The 8,231-nt window shown below is 40.5% G+C and overlaps 1 long non-coding RNA gene across 2 annotated transcripts; it reads right to left on the reverse strand.

Annotated features, from left to right (window-relative positions):
- Positions 1 to 956: 956 nt before the first annotated feature.
- On the reverse strand, positions 957 to 5,382 carry LOC117291097. 2 transcript variants are annotated; one of them, XR_004519119.1, is made up of 3 exons: positions 5,077 to 5,382; positions 4,183 to 4,279; positions 957 to 2,162 (listed from the first exon to the last, which is right to left on the reverse strand). It is a non-coding gene; the product is annotated as an uncharacterized LOC117291097 (long non-coding RNA). The 2 variants fall into 2 exon arrangements; XR_004519118.1 differs by having other exon boundaries at positions 957 to 2,155; positions 5,077 to 5,381.
- Positions 5,383 to 8,231: the final 2,849 nt, after the last annotated feature.

Consider the following 8,231-nt stretch of genomic DNA (forward strand, 5'->3'; position numbering starts at 1 on the left):
TTGCGTCACAGTCAAAGCGCGAGCGTGTAGAAACTTCGGGGTTGGGCCGGGGGCATAGAGTTATATGTTCTTATAGGCCTTTTCACACTACAAAAAATCTCTGTGTTGGACACGGATACGATCCGGATAATGTGCACTGACCTTTTCACACTACAACTTTTTAACACGGTGTCGATCCGGATATGGCACTTTATCCGTGTCGAAACCAACTCTGCCTGGGAGGCGGGTTGATAAATCTCTATCCGTGTCGATGATTCCAACACGGATCAAAAGCCGTAGTGTGAACACCTCCCGGTTAGTGTGACCACCTCCGGGTTAATTTTCGATCCGTGTTGATTGTGCGTGGCGCCATCCGCGCACACTACAGTTGTCCAGCGCGTACAAAAGGCGCTGCGTACATAACAAGAAGCCGCGTCCTGGGGCCTTTCTCAAACACGGCTTGGGCTCCATGCGCTGTGTACGCAGCTCGGCCTTTAACCTGCATTTTCAGCGCATTTAGAGCGTTTTCGAATCGAAGGCTCAGGCTTGAGGCTTCAGGCTTAGGATTTTCAGGCTCCGGCTCAGTGAGGCTTAGGCTTCACAATAAACAACATGGCGACGAAATTGTTTCGAACACTTCGGCTTCACGGGATTAGGCTTCATGTGGCCCTCGTGGTGGATCATGGGGGAAATAATAATGCACGAGAACAAACGTGCGTCGTCTGCTTTTTGTGTGTGAGGCATTTATTTAATGATTGTAAAACAAAACAAAAAATAACACCACCACAAAACACAAAATCATACCATTTGTATTGTAACAAACGCATATTTGCTTTCTGATGGTTTAATATTGTAAAAATACCTCAATAACTTAGAGCAGCCCACTTTTAAGCTTCACTTGATTGTAAAATGACTTATTTTAGTGAAAGCCAACAAATGATGGTTGTTTTCATCAACAACGAAACGGACCAAAAATGTTCTGAAAACATAGCTTTATTTTGTTGTAATATATGTCAACAACATGCCTTGCATTGAAACTGGAAAGCAGGGAAATTTCGAAAGGTATGTTCTGTTATTTTAAAACTATAGTATTCTTTTAGAATAAAAATAACATTACTCTGACTATCAAGTAAAAACTGCATACAAGCTATACTGCACTACAATGAAAACTTTATTTTATCATAAATTGAGTTACTTTTAAACAAAAGAAGTATCAATTTACAGCAATTGATTGTTTAAATAACTTTTTTTAAGATTACAAAGACGGTGCTAATAAATAATTGTTTGTGTTCTCCCATTAGGCTGGGAAAATTTTAGGTTACTTAACAACTTTTAAGTTCATTGCAATTATGATGATCTCCACTTTAAAGTCAAGAAACATGATTATTTCGTCAACTGTTAGGTTAGTATTTCGGAATTGTCAAGTTTTTTTCTAATTGTATTTTTCAGCTGTAGAATAGTTGCTAGCAAAAAATTTCAAATAAGGACAGGTCAGTTTGCTTTATGTTACTTTACAGAGTTAGAATTGAGCTTTATATCTTTATCGACACTGGTGAAGTTGCTTCTGCTTAATCACCAGTGATATTTCCTCTACTGATGACTAAGCCTGAGCGACTAGTGTGACAGACAAGTGTCGAAGTGGAGACTATTGATTGCCTTGTCGAGTTACAAATACCATTTTTCAACTACTCACGTTACTCGACGTGCTACCATGACTACTAAAAAACAGTCACGACTAGGAAACTTTCTAGGACGATAGGTGGCAGCAGACTTACCGGGTAAAGCCATGTTCGCAGAATTATGTGCAAGCTCATAACTACGTAAACAATGGAAGTTTACCCGGTAAGTCTGCTGCCACCTAGCGTTGGAAAGTCTCCCATTGTGTCGCTCTTGCCTATTCCCTACAACTTCAATCCTTTTAGCACAAATTTTACTTGATTGGGCCTGCGGCAAACAACTTGCCGCAATGTATCTTAGGAGTTTAAAATAGTCACAACTAGTGTCAAAGTCGTGACTACAATGTTTTTGACACTAGATGAGTAGTAAACTTCACTTGTTGCCCAGGCCTACTGGTGACATCTTATATTGTTCTGAAATGAACTAACAGGTCTTTTGCTTTGATGCTGAACTGGCTAGCACATGTTACGCTTCTCACATTGATGCTTTTCTGCAGATCCTTATAACTGAAATGAGAAGAAGATACAATCTTATGAGTATGATCAAATAGTCAATGCTTGAGTATTATACACATAATGAATGTTTATGAGTGCAATGGTGCGAATATGTTCATGAGTTGAAAGATGGAATGTTCTATTCAACGAGGCGGAGCCGAGTTGAATGGAACATTCCAGCTTTCAACGAATGAACATATTCGCACCATTGCACGAATGAAAAACATTCATTATTTGTTTTATATAACAACCAAGTAGATCTTTGTCATTTTGATTATGAAAGATACAACTTTCAAAACAAACAAAGCGTAGGCCTACAATTTTTAATTGTAGAATCCGAATGCTAGTATTAGTAATTTTACTAATATTATTCCTTGCAGTAACACTGCTGCGTTACAAACACGCGCACGCAGTGATGTTTTTACTCAGCTTTTTCGTTCCATCCGAAAAGTACCATTGCACGCTGGCAGCGTGCAATGGTACTTTTCGGATGGAACTATCACGTGACGGACAATCCTCCAATCAAATGGCAAGGATCGGCTTGGGTGTTATATAATATACACATAATGAATGTTTATGAGTGCAATGGTGCGAATATGTTCATGAGTTGAAAGATGGAATGTTCCATTCAACGAGGCGGAGCCGAGTTGAATGGAACATTCCAGCTTTCAACGAATGAACATATTCGCACCATTGCACGAATGAAAAACATTCATTATTTGTTTTATATAACATCCAAGTAGAACTTTGTCATTTTGATTGAAAGAAACAACTTTCAAAACAAACAATTTCAACTGTAGAAGCCGAATGCTAGTAATTTTACTATGCCTTCTTGCAGTAACACCTGCTGCGTTACCAAAGACACGCGCACGCAGTGATGTTTTTACTCAGCTTTTTCGTTCCATCCGAAAAGTACCATTGCACGCTGGCAGCGTGCCAGCGTGCAATGGTACTTTTCGGATGGAACGAAAAAGCACGGCGAGTGACTCAGCGTGCAATGGTACTTTTATTTGCTATCACGTGACGGACAATCCTCCAATCAAATGGCAAGGATCTGCTTGGGTGTTATATAAAAACAAATAATCAATGCTTGAGTACATGTATGATCAAATAATCAACGCAGCCCTCAACATTATAAATTGCAAAATTATAGCATTATCATACCATTTGGGTGATCATTGTACAATGTATCTAAACAAAATTGATTTTTAGCTCTTGGGATTTAATGTTGGTTTAGAGAGTTTTCTTTCTATTACCCCCCCCCCCCCCCCTTAGATATAAAAAACAAAGGTTAACATTCAAGAGGGGATTGACTTGGAAGTCTCTCGAACTCCAGATCACCACTGATTATCGGAAACATCTCAAAAGGATGTCGGGTTAGCCTTGCTAAGCCTTGCTAAGGCAGTCAAATTGTCACTCCGAAAAAACGCAACTACCGTATACATTGTACACTGAGCGTAAAATTAACCACATCCGGCACATCGCACGACACGACGCCCCCGTACACAGCCTCCGCATGCGGTTAGTGGTACGAGTGCGGATTACTTCAGCAAACTTGTGACAGTGTATACGGGTGGGTCGTGCGGTGTGATTACACACTACGCACAGTGTATACGGGTGGGTTTAGACCGTCGTCTTTTTCTGAGTGAATAATACCACAGCCTTGATATTTATAGTATTCATTTTGGTTTTAACCCATACACACCGATGTGGTAATTGCACTATATACTCAATACTTACCGGAGTAAAAACCAAACTGAATACTCGTAACCTGGTGCAATTTTAATATCATTTGCAGTTCCGGCTGCTAAAATTTAGGATTCAAACTGCCTCAGCTACTGGGCAAACTCGGTGGTCTAGTTTAGCATGAAACTGCTCTAGAATTGCAAAGGTTGTGGGTTCGAATCCCACCTGAGTAATTTGCCTGTGATTTTTGTTTTCACAAAACTCAGGTAAGTACTGAGTATACAGTGCTTATATAACACACATTGGTGTATATGGGTAAAAACCAATTTTGTGATTCATACCGTACCTGACAGATATGGGCAGTGTTCAAGTATCCTTTTGCCCCTATTAGACTTGAACCTCGGCCGGGTGGTTTTCCTCACACCAAAGTCACTCTTCCAACTCTACATTGTACAATGAAAGTTAATACAAGTAAGAATGTTGATGAATGCCAGTCCTCTTCTACAAAAAAGTTGGAATCCTTAATCCACAAGCAAAAGGTGTTTTTCTAGCAAAGTCCCCCCCCCCCCATCTCAACACCTAACCCATATAGCCTCTGCTTGATAAGTTGATGCAGGTGTACATGTATCATCATTCATTCATTCATGGCTAATATTTAAATTTATGTAATCATGTAACCTTTTTTTTTAGTTGCCAAGAAATGTATTTCCCTTCAGAAAACTCAAATAAATTACTACCCGGTACATCAGTCAGAAGTAAACAATATGAAATATTATTATTAAAAAAGTAGGCCTACAACAAAAACATTCTTGAAAAAAAGGAACAAAGCGAAATATTATTCATAAGTAACAAGAGTGTTCAATGTAATGTTTATATAAAATAATCGGTTCAGCTTAAACGAAACCGCAAGATTTATAACTAATAATATCACTATCCAGCTCTCGGCCTTGGGATTATAAAAAATAATAAACAACTGTCGTTTTTAATCAGCAGACAAGGAATTTTAATTTTCTGCCAACGAAAAATAAACCATAACCAAGTTAAGAAGACAGGCCCTACTTTCACAAATATTATGCTGTCAAATAATTCCCGAATGTAGCTTATCTTCATCAGTAAATGTTGAGAATAAAACAAAAAGACAATTTTCACGAATTAGATGCAGCACTAAGTTTATGGGCACACGTCATTTTTAACGCGAAGTAAATTATCATAAAAATTTACATTATATATCAAAACTTACCTTAATATCATTGATGCAAATTGTTCGCCTTCTCATGGGTGATATATCAGGTGAAGACTGTTGTTATTAATAGTAAAACACAATCAAAAGAGCCAAATTTGTCAATTTTATTGAACGGTAACCGAGGATTTTAATGGCTGCCGCAAGAAAAAGATTTATCATCCCGAATCTGACGTCATGAAGCCTGGCGAAGCCACCTCTTGAGGAGGCTTCGCCTGGCGCTGTTTTCAGCCAAAATCGAAGCCTCAAATTCGAAGCCCGATCCGGAGCCTCCGATTCGTACGCGGCTTCAAAATGGCTGCATCAGTCTGAAGCCCAAGCCTGAGCCTGAGCCTTCGATTCGAAAACGCTCATAGACCTTATGCATTGACGTCATTCAGCCGCCATCTTAGAGGAAAAGAGGTGACAAAACAATCGAGACGCACGGATTTGTACGTGCGGCGCACAGTATTGGCCAATGAACAACCTCCTTTTGACCTCTAGGTGAGGGCGCCCTACTGAAATGACGTCATGTGCATAAGGTCTATTGCTGATTGCACATCAGCCGCGGAGCCTGAGCCGGAGCCTAAGCCGAGGTTTGAGAAAAGCCCCAGCTTCGATCCGTGTAAGATTTTGCAGTGTGAAACGGTCCCACAATACCCGGATTGAAAGTTACATGTGAAACCAAAAAGCTGATTTCCTGCAGAGCTAGTGTGAAAGCGAAGCTGTTTGTATCCGTGTTGAATTTTTTTTCTTTCTTTTGAGTGGAGCTCTAATAGTGCAGCTGCTAAGGTGAACAATTGTGCACTTTGTGGTAAAAGCATGAAATTTGCTATGATGGTTGGTATTGGGCTAATAATCAATTTTAGACTTGGACCCATCTTGGGTCTCTCCTATTTGGGGGCGGAGCCTCATTTGCATAAAAAGGGGGGTCTTTGATATTAATATTGGGCAAAATCATACTTAGAATAAATTTTTTTTTGTTCTTTTGACCAGAAATATAAACTTGAAAATCATAATTATAAGTTAAAACATAAATTAGTAAAAAAAAATGCCCTTTTGTGGGCGGAGTTTCAATATTTCTAAAAGTGGGCGTTTTTAAAACAAAGTGTTATCTTTAGTGAACTATTACTGTTTTTTTAATTGTTTTTTTAAGCTGATTTATGTTATTCGAATAGAAATACTATAAAAGAATACATTTCTTCCATGAGTTTAAATAGTTTCTTTATTTATCCCCTCTTTTGTGGGCGGGGCCAGAGTAGTAAACGAGGGTTCGCTAAATTACACATGTGTAATACAGCCAAGAATGCACAAGCAGCCAACAATCTCATCAACAATACAGGAATAAAAGTATGTCCTGGGCCGGCAAAATCTGATACTCTGTCATAGAAATGACATCAGACATACATGTACTGTAAAATCGTCGGTTATGTATACTATGGCTATGGCAAACTCAAGCTCTCAAATCACGCCATTATACCCGCACAGTGTGATCTGGCACCATGCCATGCAGGCCAGAACAATAAGTAACATTTATATTAGCAGTTTTTTTTTTGCAATTTTGAGACAGGTTTGCAGTTAAACATATGGCGAAGAATCCACTCATACAGTGTAGTTATTCGGTTGGGATGTGTTGGAATGATCACTGAGCTGTAGCATACATGTCGGAATACTGAAATAGGTAACATGTACGGGGAAAAGGAAAAGTGGTGAGTTGGTATTTGATGAGGCCATTTAAGAGGCCAATGAAATCTACCAGTACGACCCAAGTTAATGGGGGTTTAGGAAACGTGCTGTGGATAGAGGGTCGATATCCATTGGTCAGGAAGAGTAGGAGCCAAATGTCACTTAGGTGGAGGCTGATGTTTTGAAGAAGGGTGTCGTGCTGGTAACTTCAATGTCCTCTAATGCATTCGCGGTGCCAAGGCTTCTTGTTCTTCTTATCGTGTCCACCCACACTATATATTGTGTTTCAGCCAGAACTGGACACAGTTCCTAGCAAGATCGTTGTACTCTGCAAGGTCCTCTGTTCTGTATTCCTGCTCCATAGTTTGTGGCTCTGTCTTACATATGCAGGTAACGTCTTCAGAGTCTAGATATCCCCACTTCTTGAGAGACACGTTGCACCGGCCAGTTGATGTTCCAAGTCTGTTGAGGGACTTCTATTCAGCCCAACCTGAGTCAGCATCAGGGGGGAGTTCTTCCGAAGCACGTATGTCCATGGATGTTCTAGGTGGAAGTTTACCAAGTCTCTCATGTCACATGGCAGTTCGAAGAGCCCCGGCTTCTGCACTTGGTTTGACTTTGTTGAGGAAGCTTTTCCTGGACCGAGTCTATTCTTAGCAGGTGTGTGGCTGAATGGAGGGATTCGCTCGTCGTCTGGCTATACCAGAAAGTTTGTACAGGCTATCAGTTGGTGTTGGTCTGCGGCATCCAGTGATGAGTCGGCATGTAGCATTGATGGCTGGATCAATCTTCTTAGCGTGGGTAGATCTTTCCCAGACTGGGCACACATACTCTGCAGATGAAAAACAAAGGGCTAAGGCTGTTGATCGAAGAGTGTCTGGGCTGGCACTCCATCTTGTTCCAGTAAGTTTGCTGACAATGTTGTTTCTTGCACAGACTTTGGCTTTGGTCTTCGCAACATGGGTCTTAAAGGAGAGGCAGCGGTCTAGGGTGACACCTAGATACACTGTATGGTCACAGTTTTCAAGAAGAGCCCCAGACCAGGAGACGTTCAGTTGGCATTTGGCTTCTCGATTACAAAGATAAAAGGCTGAATGAGAGTGATGAGCTCTGCAGCACTATAGTCAATTCGGTGGTCGGTTAAAGAATCCCTCGTTTTATGATGAAGTTTCTTGTGAGCGGAGGGTATATTGGCCTTATGCCTGCTTGATGGAACATACACGGAAGAAAGTGAGTAGTGGTATGTGGTTGACCTTGGGTATGGGAACATATAGTTAAGTTTGGGGCGGCTTGGTGGTGTTAATCTGGTTGAAACTGTAGCTGTCCATACCATTGCTGTGACCCTACAATTGCCTTTAAAACTCCTCTGCAGAAGGTGACTGTCAAAATTGGGACCAGAAACAATATGATCCACAATCTCACTGGTAAATTCTTGGTAGCAAATGCCGAAACACTTTGCTCATCGGTGCTATAGCTATCTGCCACTGGGG

Source organism: Asterias rubens, chromosome 6 (genome assembly GCF_902459465.1).
Source record: "Asterias rubens chromosome 6, eAstRub1.3, whole genome shotgun sequence".
NCBI lineage: Eukaryota > Metazoa > Echinodermata > Asteroidea > Forcipulatida > Asteriidae > Asterias > Asterias rubens.